This window comes from Euprymna scolopes, chromosome 22, assembly GCF_053919585.1.
Source record: "Euprymna scolopes isolate OS-2025 chromosome 22, ASM5391958v1, whole genome shotgun sequence".
Classification (NCBI taxonomy): domain Eukaryota; kingdom Metazoa; phylum Mollusca; class Cephalopoda; order Sepiida; family Sepiolidae; genus Euprymna; species Euprymna scolopes.
The window spans coordinates 112329487-112351784 of NC_136503.1; the positions used below are offsets into that span (position 1 = coordinate 112329487).

At 34.0% G+C, this 22298-nt stretch overlaps 1 protein-coding gene and 1 pseudogene across 1 annotated transcript in view; one reads left to right on the top strand and one right to left on the bottom strand.

The window, feature by feature from the left end:
* Positions 1 to 22298, bottom strand: part of LOC145243653 (SLIT-ROBO Rho GTPase-activating protein 1-like) — a 559174-nt gene that overhangs the window by 484600 nt on the left and 52276 nt on the right. The gene's annotated exons all lie outside the window — the stretch shown is intronic.
* Positions 6900 to 7018, top strand: LOC145244003 (5S ribosomal RNA; annotated as a pseudogene).

Genomic DNA, 22298 nt, shown 5'->3' on the forward strand with positions numbered 1-22298 from the left:
GCTAATCTCCCTCACCTCAACTGCTGGTTCACCACTTTTAATATGTCTATAATCCATGAATCTGACATAAAAATTCCTAAGTTCAACAGGTTCCAAAGTTCAAAACGATGCACTGACCAATGTTACGTTGACTGAAAGGTTGTGAATATAACAAAGATGAGAATAACAGTCTGTATAGTTCAAATTATTTATCCTCATCTCAAAAAAAATTCCCAAAATTATTTTTGGTTTTTATTTATTGACTAGCGAGGGGTACCCGGCGTTGCCCGGGTGTTTGGAGGTGTGTGTGGTTTTGAGTAAATCAAAACTCCGGGAAGGGGGGGGGTGTTTAAAATAAAAAAAAAAGTTTTGGTAGGTGAGTATGAGGATCGAACCCTTGAGGCAAAGTTGGAAATCAAAGTGTGAAAAAAAAGCGTGCGATGTTAACCATTGGGCCACCGCGAGATACTAACGGAAACACGTTTGAATTTATTTAATTACTTAGGATTTGGCAGGTGCACGTTTTAATGACTTAATGAGGTCAACTTTGACTGCAGGATAGTATTTCATTTACTACAGGAACGCTTTATTTATTTTTATTTCCCCAAGATGTTGGGGGGGGGGGGAGCTCCCCTTGTCCAAATTGAATAGCAATTGTTTGATATAAGGAAAATATTTCCACATTGATCAAAGCTGATTGCTTTCGGACATTTCCGCCGATAGACGGAAAATACCGCCGATAGACGGAAAATACCGCCAGAATTAGTGTCGGTTTTATTATAGGAAAAAGACTAATCCACACACGGCGAGCGACAAATGTTTAATATTTATCTTCCTGAAGTCAAGCAGATTAAATAGACAGGTGAGCTCCGTTGTTAACTCGGAGATATTATAATTTCTATGTAATATAAAAAGTTTTAAGAAGTTGCAAGGCGACCGATCGCTTCTCTGAAAAAAGCCTTTCTTGGACATACACAAAAAGCGAACATACATACACACATTTTCGCTTTTATATATACAGACTAGCCTGGGTGCCTGGCGTTTGGAGGTGTGTGTTGAGCAAAAAAATAAAAATAAAAAAATAAATAAAAAAAGTCGTAGTAGGCAGACAGGCTCAAACCCGTTACTCGAAGGTGGAAAAGAAAGTGAAAGAAAACCTGACATCTTACACCTACTCCATGACGCAACCGGAAGTTCGGAACGTTGAAATTAATAAAATCGATACGATGACTTGCAAAAATGGTGACGCAAAAAAAAAAAAAAAAAAAAAAAACCCTCCTTGTACAAAACTGTCCAGTTGAGGGTGAAGGAATTAATGTTTTTAGCCAATTTTTCGATATTTGTCGTCAGAAGTGTTGAGCTTCAAAACGATACCAGTCTTGTGAAAATCTATTGTCTCTGTTGAAAGTTTTAGGCAGACATACATACATACATACATTTAAACAGACAGGTGAGAGTTATATAATAGACTAGCGAGGGGTACCCGGCGTTGCCCGGGTGTTTTTCGGGGTATGTGAAAAAAACCCCGAAGCGTTGACGACACGCAGTTGGAAAAAAGTAAAGTGTTAAAAAAAACAAACAGGTGCGCGTTTTTGATTGACATGACGGCGATAGGTATTCAGCAGTTACAATTTTGTGCGGGACAGTTTTGAATAAATCGGTTTGTTTGTTTTTAAAAACCCACTCCCTATTTATTAGGAGGAACGAAATGAAAGCTACAGTCTGATATGACGAAGTCGACATTGAACAAACGTTACTTAGCTCTCTTGAGACAACTCGCTTTCGGCCTGTTATTAGAGTAGAGTTTGGCTTTTTTTTATATTGAAAACCGAATGTAACGCGTGCCGATGCAGGAAATGTGGAATAATTAACGTTTGAAAGTCAATAAAATTAAATAGACAGGCGAGCTCCGTGGATAACTCTGAGATATTACAATTTATAGATGATATAAAAAGTTTTATGTTGTGAACCGAACAAGCGTTTCTCTGAAAGAAGCCTTTTGTGGACATCGAGGAAAAGCGTACATACATACACACATACATTTTCGCTTTTATATATATAGATAACTAGCGGGGGGGGGTGTACCCGGCGTTGCCCGAGTGTTTGTAGGTGTGTGTGGTCGGGCGGAGTGCGGGAGGGGGTGTTAATGAAAACCTAAGAATAAGCAAAGTAAAAAAAAAAAAAAAAAAAAAAAAAAAAAAAAAACTAACGATACGTAAAAAATGGCTTAAATAACCCTGCTTCAATATTAAAATTTAAAAAATCAATCTCACACCACGATTCGAACCCAAAACGTTCAGATAATGACCCAACGCTCTAACCAACTGAGCTTACACGACGTACATGAAATTGCGTCAGTTCTTCAAATATTTAAACTAAATCAGGTCATGACGTCATCTGACGCATGCGTAGAACCGATCTCGTCATGAGAGGACGGTTTTTGCATATAAATTTAATCGTTCATTCGCTAGGGAGTTTTAAGTAGGATATATACACCTACCCCTAATTGATGTAATCTCCTTTTCGAATGAACGATTAAATTTATATACATTAGTATATATCTTTATATTATTGTTTTTACCTTTTCCTTCTGTGTATGTGTGTGTATATATATATATATATATATATACACACACGGTGACCAAAAAAAAAAAAAATAAAAATAAACATAGAAAGTATATCTAGAACATATGCTGTAGAAGGGATAAAAAAAAAAAAGGCTAAAGACCCTTGTGTTTTGATGTGATGTTTTGAATATAATAAACTAGTTATGACCAAAGTTTCATTTCATTCGGACAAAACACTAAGAAACGGGGCCTAATTAGACTTTGGGCCCGTTTTTTTTTGGGGGGGGGGATCACCCTATATATATATGTGTGTGTGTGTGTGTGTGTGTGTGTGTGTGTGTGTGTGTGTGTGTGTGTGTGAGAAAGAGAGATTTATCAATTTCCTTTCAAAATACTGTGTTCAATTGTTTCATTTGTTGCCAGCTAATATTTGTTGATTTCAAACAACTTTTGTCATATGCAAATCGTTTGGTTAATTAACAATTACTCCAGCCACCGTGTTAATGTTTAAATATTACATTTTTTGAAGCAATTTGTCATAAAGTAAACAACACAGGAGTCAGACAACGAGAACTCAAGAGTTAAAGTATTTTCTTTCTCTTTCAGCCATTATTTCTAAAAATCCATTAATGGAAGGTCACGTTGGGTTTAATGAACTCATTTACTCTGCCTACCGTCATGACTTATTAACAACTGCTTAGCTCCTTTTAATATGAATTTATTATATAGGGTGAATAAAAAGTCACAGAGGGATTAATAGATTCTTTATGGTACTTTAATGGAGTTTTAACATAATGGCAAAGAAAACAGATTTGTTAAAAAAACAAAACAACAAAAAAAAAAAAACAAGAACAATGAAAAAGTTGTCAACTGGCCTTCATGTTCTCCAGATTTGATCTGTTATAAATCAAACCTCAGTTCAAACTTGTGCCCCAGACCAAACCAAACCCCAGTTCAAACTTGGGCCACAAACTAAATCGAATGTTATTTAAATTTTTTATTGCAACAGAGAGAAAAGTGGACAGAACCTCTTATTAAGAGGCTTGGACACATCTAAAAAACATGTCAATTCTACACTAATGGAAATGCTCAAAATGAAGAGTGACAGCTCAAAATGAAGAGTGACAGACTGACAGAAAAGCATAGATGTATCTTAAAAAAAACAAAAAAAAAAAACTTTTTCATTATTTTCCTTATTTATTCAATAGTAAGCCATTGGTATTGCCTTGCTACTATTGCAGCTCTAAGAAAAACAAGCATTGTCAGTTATGTTACTCCAGAGAAATGTTGGACCACAGGAGACGACAGGAGGTGGAGGACAAACCGACACCAAAGTGACAAGATTTCAATAATCACGGCATTCATAGCAAACTGGGCTGATAGCTTCCTGATAACGGCTTTGAACGCCATAACTAAGGCGCCAGATAAAATGGCCCATAGACCATCATGGAATCAAAAAATATATATATCCTACTGAATTTTTAACCTACTGAACTGGTAGTGTCAATTTACAAGGACAACAAACCGGGCTTTAATCAATACAAGAACGCTACAGTGGTGAAGACGTGTGTTTTTGGCTTTTAAAATTTGTCAAACAGCTTGAAACATACTTGTACATTTAAGTCTGCAATCATTTGAACTTGATCTAAACTAAGTGTGAATGGAACATGTCAAACCGGTTTTCAACAAATTATATGCTTTAGAAAAACACCCGCCCCAGGACGGTTATATTGCTACTGCATTCCCAGAACCAAACGGGTTGCACCACTTCTATGTCTCCTCATGGAAACTTAAATCAAGACGTAGTGCTACTAAACTTTATGTCTACAATCCTTATTCTAATTTCGATGAAAATCTATTACATTTTGATTCTAGAAAATGTCTACAATTCAAGGCATAAGAGGTCTCAAGAGAAGAAATTTATGTCTAATAACTATGAATCAAATTCAATACAGGGTGGATTAATAAAATTGTTAGCTTAGAAAAGACATGATTCCATTTCTGTTTGATGAACCGTTTTTCGTTTTTTGTTGCAGACCATCTACTAGTTGGCCAGTTGTGTACAAATCTCAAGAGCAATAGGAGCCTTCTATCATGTCTGAAAGTGACCAATGTTCAATGAGCGAGATCGGACATATGCCGCTGTACAACTCACACTCTCTACCGATCCAAACTGCTAGCTTAGATAAATACTTTTGCAGTTTTAACAAAAAAGCTACAATAATATCAGAGCGTCTATTTATGCTGAACATCTACAGAATGCCAACATCAATATATTACATATGAATGAGTCCCCTGTGAAATTTCCACAGGTTCCGCTAGTATTGTATTAATAGTAAAAAAAGAAAAATTACTAATAAATAAAGTAGATGGCATGACCAGAAATCAAAATGGAAAACTTTAGATCTTCAATCTGAGATTCTACGAATTGATCTACTTTATAAAAGATTTTGGCCAAGATGAAAGTGTAGTATCTGTTCTTCAGATGCTGCACTTCCATTTCTTGTTCTCTTTCAGTGGAGGAACAGTCCTTCACGACTGAGACAATTTTTTTATTTTTGTACCTTTTTTCTCCATGTTAAAAAAACGATCATGGTGTCTAACTGTCCCGTGGGGAGGCATTGTAAATAGGTACAGATTTTAACCGTAGTAGTAAATGTTCACACACTGACGTACAAAATCAAAAATGCGTAAACGCGTTTGTACGCATGTCGTCTGCACATACACAATCCAGAATAAAAAGAAATAATCATATTTTAAACCAATCAGAAAACTTTCTGAAATAATTTGAAATGGTCTTTTTGGGAGCTATCTAAATCCTTTAAAAAGCCAAAGATTTCTTCAATAAACAAATGAAACCCAGCTGACCTGAGTCTACAGATTGGGGCCACTGGGCACCCACTGTGGGTGCTTTCCTCAGCAACATATCTCCACTCATACACACAAACATTACCGAACACACTCAATGACTGCTTCAATCCTTTAATGCCATTTGCTCATTTAAAACAACTCAACTGAAATATTTCCAATCTGTCTCACTAAACTACCTTTCTAATATGAAACCAAATGAACACTGAATCTTATAAATAAATGCATTATAATTTATTTAATTGAGCAGAAACGATTTATTTTTTTACCCCTATAATATATGTCTCTTAATAGATTCAGACTTCTATGTCTCAACTAATGAATCCTTGTTTTTTTTTTTTACAAAAACTCTAAAATATTCACAAAATTCTAGGTCTTTCCTATTGCTGTAAACTTCCATTTTAAACATAAAATATCACACCCAGATCAAAAAACCCTCTCCAAAATCTTGGAAATTCTAAAAGATAACTTTGCCGTGATGTCATAGATTTATAATTTATGTCCAGTTTCAAACCAAGCATTCAAATGTAGGCAATAATTAAAAATAAATAGATGAATGGATAAACGTTATCGATAGCAATGGAAATTATTTTTTTAATAGTTCAAAACAATTTTTATTTAACTACACAGTAAGAAGGAGTTCATAAGACAACTTGCATTTCCAGTGGTAGCCAGCATAGTAATCCTATATGAATTATAGAAGGCTCTCTGCAGGAATTAGAATTTGCGCTTGTTGAACCAATTCTAGTTAAAATTTCACAAAAAAATTGCAGGTATAATTTTTCATGAAAGTCTTCCATTCCCCCTAGAAGAAAACTAAATATAGCTCGCATTACTCCTCATTATGTCAAGTAGCGGTGTTCTAAAATTAATGATCGGTTAATTAGTGTGTGAAACAGGGATACAATAGCAAAATCAGCAGCAAACAAGCAGTAATTATATGCAGATAGATAATCAGTGGCATTAATCCTGAGCACATGAAATCGGTTTCTTCTGAAGGAGGAAGTATCAAGGGAATATTCAATTCACAGATGGTATGTATATTTCAATCAAGGGAAACGACAATGTTAGGTTTTTGCAGTTCTTGAAGGAAGGCACCTGGTAAGGGTCACACATCTGGTATTAACCATGATCAATGTTACTTAACTTTGACGATCTGAAGAGAACTGAGGTGTCAACATGATTATGCAGGGCTCTACATTGCAAGTGAAACAGTCACATTTGCGATGTTTTTTTTCAAAATGGCGACTAGAAATAATGAAACGCTTATCTTTTGGCGATTGTATTTCTTTCACTGACAATCTTCCAAAGCTCACTACTGAGTGAAAAATATCTTTTCAACTTTTTTTTTTTATAAAACGAACAAAGTCAAATTATTTAAAACAATAAAAGTTTAATAGAACAATATACTCTTTTTTTTAAAAAAAATATCTGAAGAAATTAGAATGTTTATACCTTCAAGTATCAACATAAAATTTTTTTTTCATATACGGCATAATCACGTTGACACACCGGTTCCTGTCAGATCATCAAAGTTAAGCAACGTTGAGCCTGGTCATTACTAAAATGGGTGACCAATTTGGGAATTCCAGGTGCTGTATGTAGGAGGACGTCGACACCTCCCTGCAAAAGTTGCAAAAACCTAATGTCGTCATCTCCCCTAACAAGGATATACATGCGACTGGGGACCGCTTGTGAATTTCATACTCCTATGAAACTTTCTCACACACAGAAAAATCTTTGATGTACATACTTGACACAGAATGAAGAGGTCATATTCTAAAAATCATATGGGTTTGGCTAGTAACTTTTCTATTTGGCTAGTAAACAAAAATATTTAGTTGTCAAAGGTCAACTAAAAATAAATTTGTCCGTAGAGCCCTGTTATGTTGTATTAATTTTTTTTTTTGGGGGGGGGGAGGTGCTTGAAACAAGGCACGAAGCCACTTGATGTAAGGAGTTGACAAGTATGAAAGCTATATAGTAGATCAACAAATGTACAGCTCATGTATTTCATCAACACTTCTATATAGTAACTGCAGCCGTTACATGCCCTCTTAGTCTTATTAAAACTGTTTGTCAAAACAGAACGGTAAATTTATACCTTTCCAACGATTTTTGTTTTTGTGTGCAAGTGAGTCAACAATTTTTGATGCAACTTGGGAATATAATATTCAGATCCATGGTCAACACTGAACTCAGCCCAGGATCTTTATCCTCAACCCCCAAAATCAACAGAGATTAGACCATTCTTGTAATGACCTGGTTCCTGTTTATTGTGGTGTAATACTGTTCCTGCGCAGTTCTAGAGGGTCCATCCAGCCAGGCTTTGCCTTCTCTCTTTGAGAAGGGGGTTAGTTTATTGCTAATCGCCTGAGACGCCCTTACTGGGGAATGCTGACGGGGTTGCCCAGGCACATTTTACAGGTAAGAGTGTCCCTCCACGAGGGCACTGACTTCTCAATCCCGCTTTCTGACTTTGGCGTCAATTTTTGCAACGAGAGTTAACTAAATACCTTCATGGTCCACGCTGAAAAGCATTATCCCAGTCACATGTCCAGGTCGAGCAACAAAATTCCAGTTATATAATAAACCAGGGCCTCTATTAAACAGGTGTTTTCAATAATAAAAACTAAACTTGCTAGATTTTCATTTTTTCTTTAATACAAATTATTTTATAAAGATAAGGGATAGGGCAGTAAATTTTTCTGACAAAATTATAGGTTACAAATAAATTCCATAAAATTATACAAAAGACAACTCGATAGAGAAACACGATGAAAAATAAAATAAAAGGCATGCTGTACAATTTTCTCTTAGTAGCTAAACAAGAAAGAATTAAACAAAAGGATGAATGGAGGAAAATGAAAATAAATTATATAGCAAAAACTCAAGAGAAAAAGAAATAAAATCAGGCAAATAACAATGGCTTCCGCCAATTGTAAAAAAAAAAAAAAAAAAGAAAAAAATTTATTAGATTAAAAAACTTAATTGGAAATTCTGAACAGGAACTAAATACTTTTTTAGTACTTAGTTTTTGCCCAGCATTTACCCTATATTAAAAAGAAAAAACAAATAAAAACAACTATGGAAGGCAGTAATTGTTGAAAATGCAGTTAGGAGATTCAGAGTTCCTATCCCGTCGCGGTTACCACCTGACGAAGGCCAGAGGAATAGTAGGTTGAATAGTCGTGAAACAACTAAAAAGAGGAGGATAATAGTCCGCAATAAATAAATTAATAAACAAAAAAAGTTTCGTTTTCTTATGTATTAATTAAAAAGAAAAACAGTGTAAACAAATTATCCAACCTAAAATATGAGTGCCATTCCAAAAGTAAAGCCTCCTTTTTTTTCTTTTTTCTTCTTTACTCAGAAAATTAAAGAGCTATAAAGACAGGAGAGATACCATTAAAACGAGTGATCTATTGTTCTTCAGAATTTATTTTTCTACATAATCATCACCATTCTCAATGCAATTTTGCCAGGAATCCAATGATCCATCTCTGCTCCTGACCCACGTCCATGGCAGGAGTCTCACACTGTCAATATCTGCAACAGGGAGATGAAACTTTCAGGTTACGAATGCCTAAGTTCAGTCATAATAATGCAGTTTGCAATACATTCTGGGGGAATAAAAAAAATAAAAATAAAAGAAATAAATAAATAAGAGATTACTTTCAGAACACTCTTCCTGTAATAGGTAACAGGTTTTGATAACCACCACTTGTTAATTTCACATTTCCAAACCGGAAGTAATCATCAAGCAGACTGTTTCTCTTTTACCAGTGTACTAGAACACCTAAATGCCAGACTTTCTCTTTACTACAAATTAATGGCTTGCTTCTATTACACTTGGTCGACGTTTCACTACTGCCAACAAATCTACCTACCGACTCTGTTGAGTTATATTTCCCCATTACCAGAGTCTGTTTACTTTTATAACCTTCTGTCTTGTGAACAGTTGGATTCACTCAACCTGTGTAGCATAAAAAAGGCAACTCAGCTAGATATACAAACAACTTTGCTGGGTAAAAATCACCTCAACTGTGTTTGTTTATGCTACGACTGTCTTGACTTCAGCATTTTATTAGCATTGTTCTATCCTGCCCTCATTTCAACAGCCAGCTGTACACCTATCATATTACATATGTCGCCTACATACAATGTTAAGACATGTGTGAACTGTGATATGGAGGCTGATATGCGTGGTGACACGTGGGTGGGTGATCAGTATGGCATCTGGTAAAGTTGTGAAATTCATGATACATCTTCGTTGTGTACGGATCTGGTTGCAATAGTTTTCCATTCCATATCTTGGGGATATACAGCAGAAGATAGAGATGAACTTTGACATTCAAAAGTTCGGGGAGGCTAGAAAATTGGGAATAAACTGAAATTCTTTGTCCATTTCCTACTGAATTACACAATTTATTTCTCTTGTTCAATCGTTTATCTCGTTCGTAAGATGATATTAGTACTATTATTTGATGGCAAAAGGATTTTCCCATACATATTAATTATTATTGCTAAAGATTATGTCTGAAGACGTGTGTGGGTGTGTGGGTGGGTGTGTGTGTGGGTGTGGGTGTGTGTGTGTGTGTAGCATATGGATGACAAAAAAGTAGAAGAAATGAGCATGTTCAGTTTCAGATATATTCACAGAGGCTTTGTAAAATTTGGCAGTTGAAACTGATTTTTTTTTTTTTAATGGAAATCACTCCAGACAAGGCATGAAGCCACTTACGTAAGAGACTTAAAAAAATTAAATTTAAAAAAATAAGTTTTGGTAGATTTCAACCCAGAAAACAGCCATTCTTTCCCCCGTTGTCAGAAAGATCACTCATGGAATGCAAGGACTAAAGGACAAAAAGGAAACGAAAGGGGGGGGGGGGTGAATTAAAAATATATATAAATTGGTAGTAGTGGTGAGGGCGAAACAACAGTAGACAGTTTAGGTGGAGAGAGAGAGAGAGAGAAAAAAAAAAGTTTGGTAAGCAGGCTCGAAACTAATGCAAAGGAGGAGAAAAAAAAAAAATGTGTTTGCCTATGTCTTCATTGTCCGAGCGGAAGTTCGGAACATTGAAATTAAGTCAATCCAACCAATACGATGACTTGCAAAAATGGCAACGCAAAAATCCGATCCCTCCTGGTAAAAAAACTGCCTAGTTGAGCGTGAAGGAATGAATGTTTTATGGCCAATATTTGTCGTGCAAAGGATCGAGCTTCAAAAAATTACTGATCTCGTGAGGATCTGTCGCGTGTGTCAAAAGTTTTTGCGAGACATACAAACACACACACACACCCTTTGTATATATAGATATTGTTCTCACAGTATCAGATGCACAAAATATAGGGTCTTTCCCTCATCCCCAGTCCAAATTCTTGGCTATCCAAGTCACCCAGCTCAGTCTCTCCATTGTAATAGTTTGAGACTTGATTTCAGAAGTTTGGTTTGGTGGTGTTGGGTTTTATGGCATATGAATTCTTTTCAGGTTATTAATGCTGAATGGTGGATTGTCAGAAATAAAATAATCGTTGATTGAAACCGACTGCAAATAGGTTAGCAAATAGAAAATACAGTCACTGGCTATTTTTTTTTTTTTTTTTTTTTAAGTACAGGAGAAATGCAACAGATTCCCAGGTACTTGTGCAGATTTTGAATCATACATATCTAAGTGTCTGCTCGGCTTTGCCCAGATCATGACGTCAACCGCTTAGTTTTGCTTGTAATCAGTCAATCACAATGCACAGCAACGAGCAGACTACTTTTGGATAAATATTGGAAGAAAAATATAATAAAACTAGATATTACATGGAAAGCATGAAAACTAATAGCACTATAGATTTATCAATGTTAGACACACAAAGAAGTAGTAGTATTTTTTTGTCAATATAAGAAATAAATCGAATCCCAAACAGAAATGCATTACATGTGGCATTAGATGCATCATTGCTCCGTAAGCGACAGATGTGGTTGCAAGTGCACAAATCTTTTCCTTAATTTTCCTTGACAAAAAAAAAAAAAAAAAAAAATACTTAAAAGAAAATATTGTTTCTTTGAAACCGAAAAGCTTTCAAATTCAAAAGAAAAAAAAATCTGTTTAGAAAAAAAAAAAAATCTTGTTTGCTAAACATTATCTATCAAAAATGAAAATAAAAACATACAAAAAAAAACAAATAGTTATAGTAACCTGCATAAAAAATGTTTGCAATGAAACATTAAATGAATAATAAAAGAAAATTACGGTAGGTCGTTTTTTTTTTTTTGTTTTTGTTTCTACGATTTCCATTTACTATTTCTGTTTCGTACCAGTGTTAAGATTTGATAATCGGTGATGCTCTGCAAAAATCTGGTTCGGACAAATATGTTTCGGGGGCAAAAATATCATGGTTCAGGAAAAACTGAGCAAACTCTTAGATATATTCAGTTCAAAATCTGCACAAGTACCGATTCCCATGAAAAGAGTTTCTTTGTAAAAGCTTTTTTGCTTGTGGAACATTAATACAGGAGCTTTCCAGCAGATTACAACATAATCTTCAAATCTTATGCCAACAAATACTTGTCGTAAACCCTCCCCCATAAATAATCAAACCTAGTGCATTAGATTAATCATTTTCAATTCTCTCATAATATACAGCCTCCAACCATCATTACATATTTGTAACTCTTGTATCCTTGAGTAAGGATGATATTACAGGACCACTTCCCTGCAGACAACAACATGGTCGCCTTGAAATCCAATGTCAACAAATACTTATAATAAACCGTCCCATATGCAAATTAAACTGTTTATTCCATTAATCATTTTACATCCTCTCATAATATTCTTCACTCAACCGACAATCATTCCATCTCATTAACTATGATCCTCAAGTAGTGCACAAAGCAGATTGCTGCCGTCCACCCATGAAACGTAACACATCAAGTGGAACTGCATGCGCCAATATAATCCGCTCTTTAGTTAGAAAGCAGGGCATTTGTGCAGACTTGTCATCAAGACGCTGCTTAACTGACAGTCCAACTTCAAGGACGCACTCAAGTTTTTTTTTGTTTTGTTTGTTTTTCTCCCCGAGTATATTTATGAACGATGTGCATTTACCATTCTTAGGAGAAAGAAACAGATCTTATCTTTTTCACTTAGCAAACTATTTTCTGCAACTTTATCTGAAAACTGTTTTTCTCAAGAGTTTAATGGCCTTTTCACAAAAGATTTCTAAGTTTGTAGGAAAAGGAGAAGCTTTTAAAACATTTTCATAAAAAATATGAAGGGCGTTCCAAAACCTTTTTTTTTTTTTTTAATTATTATTATTCTGCTGGAATGGATCAGAGAGGATTGCAAGTTGTATTGTTATCAAACTTATACAGTCATGTCCTGAAAGGTTTATCTCTGTTGCAAATATTAACGGTGTCAGACTCTAAGAAAGCAACGCTTATCATGGACATGCCTGAGAAGCAGAGATGCATCATTAAATTCCTGGCAAAAGGGTTTTGAGAATGGGGGTTATTATATTAAAAAAAAAAGAAAAGCTCTAAAAAACAAAAGGTTGCTTACTTTAATGGTATCACTCCCATATTCATAGTTCTTCAACTTTCTGAGTTAAAAACATAGGAGGCTTTACTTTTGGAACAATCCTTGTATACCAAGAAGAATGCACTTTTGTTTTTAAAATGGTCAAAACTTTTGCCCAAGTCAAATGTTATCATTGGTTATATAGTTTGCTGCTGAGCAACAGGATAAGTCTTAGAACTATGACTGGATAGCCCAAGTAAATTTATTGCCTTTAAAATATTAGAACTAAGAAAAAGAACATGATACATAATGAAAAGAATTTTTTAATGATGAAATTTTATTTTTAGTTGGACGTTTTTAACACTTTTTTTTTTTTTTTTTTTAGATTTCCTCAATAAATTATTAAAACATCTTGAATTCACAATAATGATTGCCAAACACCATAAATAATATATAACAACGGAAGGAAGGGCTTAAAATTGACTGTGGAGTCCGAGTTAGAGCAAATGAGTCAGTCAGCCCTTAAAGTTTCAGGAGTCCGAATCGGTTAAAATTGGCAAGCTAAAAAGAGAATATATGATGGAAAATGACAAACAAATAAAATATCTTAAGATTTGTTTTTTTTTTTTTTACCAGCGTTTTTCTCATTACGCAAAATATTGTTCAAAATATGATTAAAAAGACTAGACAAGTGCAGAATTTTGTTTTAATAAATATATTTAAAACTTAAAATTTTTGACTCTTAAAAGAGCCTCTATCAGTAAAATTCAGACATTTTTATTTTCAAATTTCGTTTTAATGAATATATATATATATATATATATATATATATATTATTTTTAAAATGTAATTATCCACTGATAATATATATATATATATATATATATATATATATATATATATATAAAAAAAAAAAAAAAAAAAAAAAAAAAAAAAACCTTTTGCACTTGTCTGGTCTTTTTAATCATATTTTTTTTGAACTTCAACATCACAACGCTTTATAAACAGTGGGTTTTTCTATTTTCATATGTATAGGTGTCAATTTTGTCCATAAAAAAAAAGAAACATCTTTAATTCATACAAGGTGACCCCCCCCCCCAAAAAAAAAAAACGGGCCCCAACTCTAATTAGGCCCCGTTTCTTAGTGTTGTGTCCGAATGAAATGAAATTTTGGTCATAGCTAGTTTATTATATTCAAAACATCACATCAAAACATTAGGGTCTTTGGCCTTTTTGTTCTCCGTTGACTGTAAAATGCTCAGCAAGACAATTGAATGTCCTGTTTTTTTTTTTGGGGGGGGGGGTCACCCTGTATATCCAGGAAAAATATGCTAATCTTTAAAATCAAAACATCACAAATATAAAACTGCAACCCACATAAAAGATATTGAGAAAACTTGAATGCCTACACAACACTATTCAGAGTATCGAAAACAAAAATACCATACCCTGAACCCATGTTTGCTGCATGTATGCTATACTTATTCTATAAATAAATATATAATATCTCCATTGTATGTTTTACACGAGTTGTACTTTTTTCTTTGAAGAAAAGATAAATTTTTACCTAAACTCCAACGTTAACCTTCCTTAAAAATGACGCTGATTCAGAAAATCTATCTTTGACAGATACAAATACTTTACGACATATAACGCCCTCTCCACTCAGTTATTCTCCCACCTCACCAAAATATAAACATACCCTGAACCTAATATTTTATGCATATTTTCTATACCAAGGGTGTAGCCAACAGTATTTTCCATGCTTTTTGGACCCTCCTCCCCGAGAAGTCAACTGAATATTTTTCCCCTAATTTAAAGCGCCAGTAGGACAGCCAGAGATAGGCATGCCGGCATTTGTCTTGTTATAAATAATTTACCTGCTAATTGGGAAATTATTTACTGCTTGCAAATCTATTTTGCCTGCCATTTCACAGTAACGCCTCAAAGTTTACCTACCTATAGGTGAACTTTGCAGGGTTGGATTCATTTCGTTCAAAATATTTAATTTTCTTTCTTTTTTTTTTTGTACATCTCTAAGTATTTAATTACAACAGAATGTGGCAAACGGTACCAAAGCTTAACAAAAAAAATAAATAAATAAACAAAACTATGAAAAGTTATAATTAGGGCAACCCAAAAATTGCGTTTATAAATCAGGTAGAGTAATTTGACAAAGTAATTATAAAAAAAATTTTCATAAATCAAAATATTTTAATTTTACGTTATAAGAACATTCAATGAGCATTAATTGAAATTTTTAATTATAAAAAAAAAAAACAAAAAAAAAACAAAATGAAATTTTCCTGTAATGAAATATATTTTGTAAAATGTTTGCCACAAAAGTTTGGACCCCCACCCCTCTCGGTCCTTTCTAGCTATGCCTTTGCTCTGAAAATGGGTTTGTCAGGACAACCTGGCATGAGGATAATTTTTATTACAAGTAAAACCCGACTAAATATTTAAAATCATATGATATTCACAGCCCAAATAAGATTTCCTCGTTATGACTAACCCACAAGAAATGGTGCACGTTCTCCAAGTGATGTTACTTCAAGTGACAACACAAAGCTGGATACTCCTCCAGACTAGATGAATTCTTATCCTGGAATCTAGTTAGACTAAAAGATAAGAAATATATACTATTAGCCTGCCCGGGTGTTTGGAGGTGTGTGTTGAGCAAAAAAAAAAAAAAGTGGTAGTAAGTAGGCAAGCAGGCAGGCTCGAACCCATGATGCGAAGGCAGAAAAGAAAGTGAAAGAAAATTTGACGTCTTACTGCTACGCCATGACGTGACCAGAAGTTCGGAACGTTAAAATTAGGCAGTCAATCCAACCGATACAATGACTTGCAAAAATGGCTTGCAAAAAATCGACTCCTTGTAAAAAAAACTGCCCACAGTGAAGGAATTAATGTTTTGGGCCAATTTTCCGATATTTGTCATCAGAGAGCTTCAAAATGATACTGATCTCGTGGAAATCCGTCACCTCTGTCAAAAGTTTTAGGCAAACATACATTTAAACAGACAGATGCGATTTATATTATCGATAACATATTTAAATATTCAATTCAAAATTTCAGTTCATTTAAAGAGATGTGAGTCAGAGAGAGACTAAATTTTTCATTTCATTTCCTATATTAATGAGCATACATACATACATAACTATTTACCTGATTAGTTTTGCTGTAACATTAATGAAAACATTTCCTACCTTCACTCGGTTGATTAAATAGAAAAAGGTATTAAATCCAATAGAATTCACTTACCTGCAAAAAAAAAAAAAAAAAAGAAAAAAAAAATTTAGTTAACAACAACAATTCTTTTTTTTTTTTTTTTAAATACGCAACGTTTTAACATTAATCTTATCCTTCACTCTATAATAAACACCAGTGTGTATTTATTTGTATATATATGTATATAAATCCATTCTGTCACAAATAAGTTAGTAAAAACCAGCACTTTTCTAGGAGCTAAACAAAACCATTTCATATGGTGAGAGAAAAGCAAGAAAGCAAATAGAAAGTCAGACAATCTCTAACTACTTGAAATGAATTTTGAAAACAAAAAAAAAATTCTCCACTCTAAAGAGTCAATAGTTGATGTTTTCGTTATTTCTTTAGGTCATCATAAATAATAAAAATTATATATGAAAAATTAAATTGACAAAATTTTATGATTTTCTATGAATATTAGCGTGAAAACTGGTGAGATATACTTTTTTTTTGACAATAATTATAAAGATCCAAACAAAAAGGTAGTTTCTCAAACACTGAGAAATCTCAGCAAGTGGTGACGATGATGACGAACAACAGAAGATTTTTTTTTCTTTTGACCCTCCTGCTGATTAGGAAAAATTTAATAGGTTGGGAACTGATGTCCACTTTTCCTATATCCGGAAGATAAGATCGTAAGCCAACGCATTTTGGGGGGGGGGGCACAGACAAAGAAAGTTAGGAGTTAAACCAATGACACCATAAATAAAGGTACCGAGTTCTTTCCCACTGCAAGAACTGTGACACCAAGGTTGGAAAGTGGGATTGAAAAGTCCCGAGGAGATGTAATCTGACCTGCAAAAAGTGCCCGGACAGCCGCGTCAGCATTCCCCAGTATGGGCGTCTCACACAATTAGCAATAAACTAACCCCCTTCTCAAGAGAAAGCAAAGCCTGGGAGTGCGAACCTTCTAGAACTGCAGAGAACAGAGCATAGTTATTTGGCCTACTTATTTTTTTTATTTTATTTCGCTCCTTTGGTTGGTTGTTTTATGGCACATGAATCCTTTTCAAGTCATTTAATGCCGAATCCAGTGATTTGGAAGAGAGTTTTTAATAGAATATATTTGTTTTTTTTTTTTCAAGTCAGTTTCTATTTAACCCATAGTTGGGGCCCTAACAGGTACTACCACTCCGGGTCAGAGTGGACCTGGGAGCAATAGCAATTAAGGGGTGGCTTCACACTCTCCAAAGCCCGCAGGCTGGGGTCTCACCATTGGATATAGTTTAAGGTCATATCCAGAACTATCACTTCTTTGGAATAAGAACGGAAATCAAAGGTCCTAAAATTGAATTTCCATTAAAAACTAATGTTATCTGCTTAATTTTTATAATAATTTCGACTAAAAGCAATGTTATCTATTTAATAGTCATGTCGCAATTAGCAGGGATTCACATTGCGAGTGAAAGAGTCGCAATTTGCAAGTGATTTTTTTTTTTTTTAAGTGGTAACTAGAAATAATAATACGCTTATCTTTTAGCAATTATGTTCTTTTTTTTCATCAAAATCTTCCAAAGCTCATGAGTGAAAATGTATTTTCAATCTATTTTTATTTTGAAATAAAAAAATTTAATAGAACAATGTACTTCTTTTTAATGAAAGCTAATAAAAAAAAAATCTGAAAAAAATTTGAATTTTTAGACCTTCAAATTCTAACATAAAATTCAGTGCATATTCAGATTTACATGTATTAAAAAAAATTTTTTAATTTATGTACATACTCGTTACAAAATGAAGATGTCATATTCCAAAAATCATGTGGGTTTGGCTAGTAAGTTTTCTATTTGGTTAGTAAAAAAAAATATCTAGTTGTCAATGGTCAACTTAAGAAATTTGTCTGTAGAGCCCTGGTTAGTAACATTACTGCATTATCACATAAAACATGTACTTTCACGATTTCACAATTCATTGACCAACATCATTTTTGATGAAAATGTAACAAGACAGACTGCGGTTACCTCCCCTGTTTATTATTTAAGTATTATTTGTAATTTACTTCAAAAACTATTTTCATTAACAATTTTCTATTTCACTTTTTTTTTTTTTTTTTGTAATTTTTGAATATTTTACTAATTTCGACATGACAAGTAGGTACCATTGGTCTAAATTGAAATTCAATATTTTGATGTCTGTTCTAACTTCAAACAAGCAACTTTTTTTTTTAATTCTTTTTAAGTTACAATCGATGTTTTACTTTGACAGACTGTATATGTATGTGGGTGGGGTGGGTGTAAATGCATTGTTAACTTTATGTTTCTGAATCTTTTAGCTGAGGATTCGTGATGTAGTGGATAAAGTACATGGTATAATGCAATTGTAAGTTACACGCTTCTGAAGGCTGAGAGTTCAATCCTCAGTGCAGGCGATGCTCAAAATATAATTGCAAATTACTTAAGCCTTCTACCCAGTCATGGCTGACGAAACAAGAGTATGCTACCCCCATGGAATAAAAATTCTGTGCAGATTCCTTGAGTTCGACAAGATACGCCTGAAGAAGGTCAGAGGTTATATAAACCGAAATGTGAAAATAACACTCAAGATAACAGTAGTTTGAATACTGCAAATAATAGAAATTATGAATTTTTTTTTGTTTTGTTTTCATTTTCTTTTTTAAAATCTTTTATATGTTTATTCACACCCTTTTCGTTTTTGCGGGCAATGTCGGATAGGGAAAGCTAGTTAATTACATTGTAGTACTAACTTAACATGAATCAATTTTATTATTAAATAGCAACCCGCCCGACGTTGCCCACTCATAAAATAAGCATAAAATATTTTGATTTGTGCAGAACCTGAGATATGTGCATGCAAATATGTTTTCTAAACAGTTCAATTCTTGTATAAAAAAAACAAAAATAAAACCGAGATTGAAACCAAAAGCTAAAGATAGGGAGTCAAGTATGATAACCATTAGGCCAGCTTTCTACCTTTAAAAAATGTTTTCAAACCTACTTATTCTTAACATAAAGAAGCTGTCATGTGAACAATTCTCGCATGCGCAGTCATGAAATAGTTAACATAAAAATCTGATGACCCCAACACCCAAGTACCAATTTTTCAATTTTGTACCCCCTTAACAGCCCTTTTTCCAGATGAAAACTGATTAAAGTTTTTCACATGTCTGAATACCCTATATACCAACTTTCAAGTCTGTAGATAAAAAGTTTGTTTAGTATATAGGTTGAGAAGTGTCCTCTCACACACATTCTCATTTATATATATATATAAATATTATTGTTATTAAAATTTCTGGTTGCATATTTTTACTGGTAAATATATTAAACATTAACATATGCTACAACCCCACAATGGAGGAGGTAATACCTGAAAGGATGATCTAATGACAAGAGAACATATAGTACACTCTCACTCCCTCAAAAATAAGTAGAAAGTTAATGTTTGGGAGTATGGTATTATGATAAATGGATAAATACTACACTGATCCATCCCAAAAGAGGATGGTAATGCTTGGGAGGCTAGTCTCATGACAACAGAACAGATACTACACTACACCCTCCCTTTAAATTGAGCATTAAAAGAGTAATAGCATAGTTTCTGCTCCAGAGAGACAAAATACCAAATTTCCATTAATAGATGTGAAAGTCTTGAAAACTTTGTATCTTTGTGTGTGTGTGTGTGTGTGTGTGTGTGTGTGTGTGTGTGTGTGTGTATATATTTTAATTTTCTGCATGACAGAAAAAAAAAAAAAAAAAAAAAAGACAGGTCTGTAACTTTAATATCCTTACATAACTTACTGATAATAAACAAATAGTCATTCTTAATGACCTGTCCGAATGTCTAAGTGTAAGAACCAGAGTCCAACCCCAGGAGATCAAAAGGCGTTGGTTATTCTAAGTTATGGAATTTATCGGTCACTGCCAACCTCTTGATTCCATAGACACCCGCAGTGGAACCACAATGCATCTACTTGTTTACATAGCTTTTTTGAAAGGCGGCCATTTCAAGAGACAGAAAAATAATCGGTCAAATTTCAGTGGAATCCAAAAATGTGCCAGAGAAGAAATGACGGCTTGTGGGATTACAGTGCAGTTTAAGAAAATTCAGAATTGCTTCACCATTTTAATAGAGAAAATTATTTGTATATCTTATTTTTCACATGGCAGAAAATTCCTCCAAAGTTAATTGAGAAGTAATATTTGTTTTTGCAGAGCACGAGTAAGTTTTATTAATGCATTCAATCACTAATACGTCCTTGGCAATCAGTCTGACAGTCAGGACTATTTTTGAGTAGGGAATGACCTTGAAGTTGTCGAGCAGTGGTATGGTTTGGGACAGTTCTAGGAGGTCCACCCTCCCAGGCTTTACCTTTCCTCTTTAAGACGTAAGTTTATAGGTAATTACCAGAAGGGCCCTTACTGGGAAATACTAACAGGAACTGCTCAGGCATTTTTGTGGGTCAGACACATCTTCCCTTGCTTGCTAATTTTGCAATCACTACATTACAAACTTGTCACATCTTTTTTCTAAAGAGTCAAAGTAGTTTCGAGCAGGGTCATAAAGTCAAAGATTTCGGAAAGAAACAAACTCATAAGACTGCTAGGAATCAGTCAGATCTTTTAATCTCTGAAGAATCAACAGTTCCTGAATATTAAAAGACTAAGATAAGGAGACAGAGTCGGATATTTTTAAATCCTGGGAGTCAAAGTCGGCGTCTGAGCTTAAACCTTTTGATTTTGCAATAATAAGGAGTACTAGAAACAATACTGAAAACCTTTGGAAATAGAATGGGAAAGATTGGAATGAGAGGGATGACTGATAAGATACATCAGATGAAAATAATGAAAACGGATGAAATACTAAGGAAAACTCTTGAATGCAGAGACTAATATATTTGATCATATAAAAACTGCCAAAGAGAGAGAAAACACAAACAACCACATGCAATCATGAAAACTGCAAGTTACCCTCATCCCGCCTCTTTTTTTTTTTTTTTTTTGTGTCACCATAAACTGATGCCACATCAAATAAGTGAGGACGGTCAAGAAGGATGGAAAGACCGAGGAGGGAAAGCACCAACCAGACCTCAGCTGGATGAGTGCAAAGAGAACTGGGACCTAGGGGAGACTTATTGACATCCAAATTCCAGTGACAATATTTTATATTATATATTTATTCATGGTGTTTGGTTTGTTTTTTAGAGGAAAGTAGTTTTTAACTCTGCAGAACATGATTGAGTTTTGCAATGAGAAAGGAAAAAAATGTCAATGTCCGATGCATTCAAGTCAGGAAGTTGTTATCCTCAGACAGCCTGTTCTGGTAGTCAAAATATTTTGAATCGTAGGAGTCCGATTCCTAAACTTGTTACAAGCATCCGTGCTGGAAATAGACAAAGAGCCGCACCTGGAATGAGCATCCTCTCTAAATGAAACCTTGGAAATATCGGTGCCATTTGAAGACAGGTGTCCTGCCGTCGGCTTGCGCTTTCAAAAGACTTCCAGCATCTCTACAAGCAGTATCAACAAAATCTTCAGTTCAGTGCAAAGTCTGCCATCACTGTTTTTAATCCAAGATTATCCGAACATTATTCGATGATGAGTCTTCATTGGAATTAACAGCTATTGAAATAATCTTACACAAATTGAAGTTTACAAAAACCGTGGATATAAATAATATCAATAGTTAAAGTTATCAAAGCTCAACAACCTACAATTAATAATATTGTCTATGAAACCAGGAATAATATTTTAAAATGCTTAATATAATACAATCCATGCAGCCGTTTCTCAGCTACCTTTTAAAATTAAAAGGGCTTTTTTTTTACCTCATAATGATTCAACAAAGAATCGAAAACGTTCATGACACGTATGGAACTAATATTTTATTTTTCAAAATAAGATAATTGAAAAAATGAAGGTATAATCAAGCAGAAGATTTATTTCTAACAATGTTTGCAAAAAATGAAAAATTGCGGCCTAAATCCACACGCTAATATATATATATATATATATATATATATATATACACTATTATATAAAAAGTCACATTGTATGTGTGAGAGTTTCTTCTCACAAGTTCCAAAACGGCTTTTCCTATTTTTAATTTATGTCTGGCAGTGTTCTTAAATGTTTTGTACAGAAAT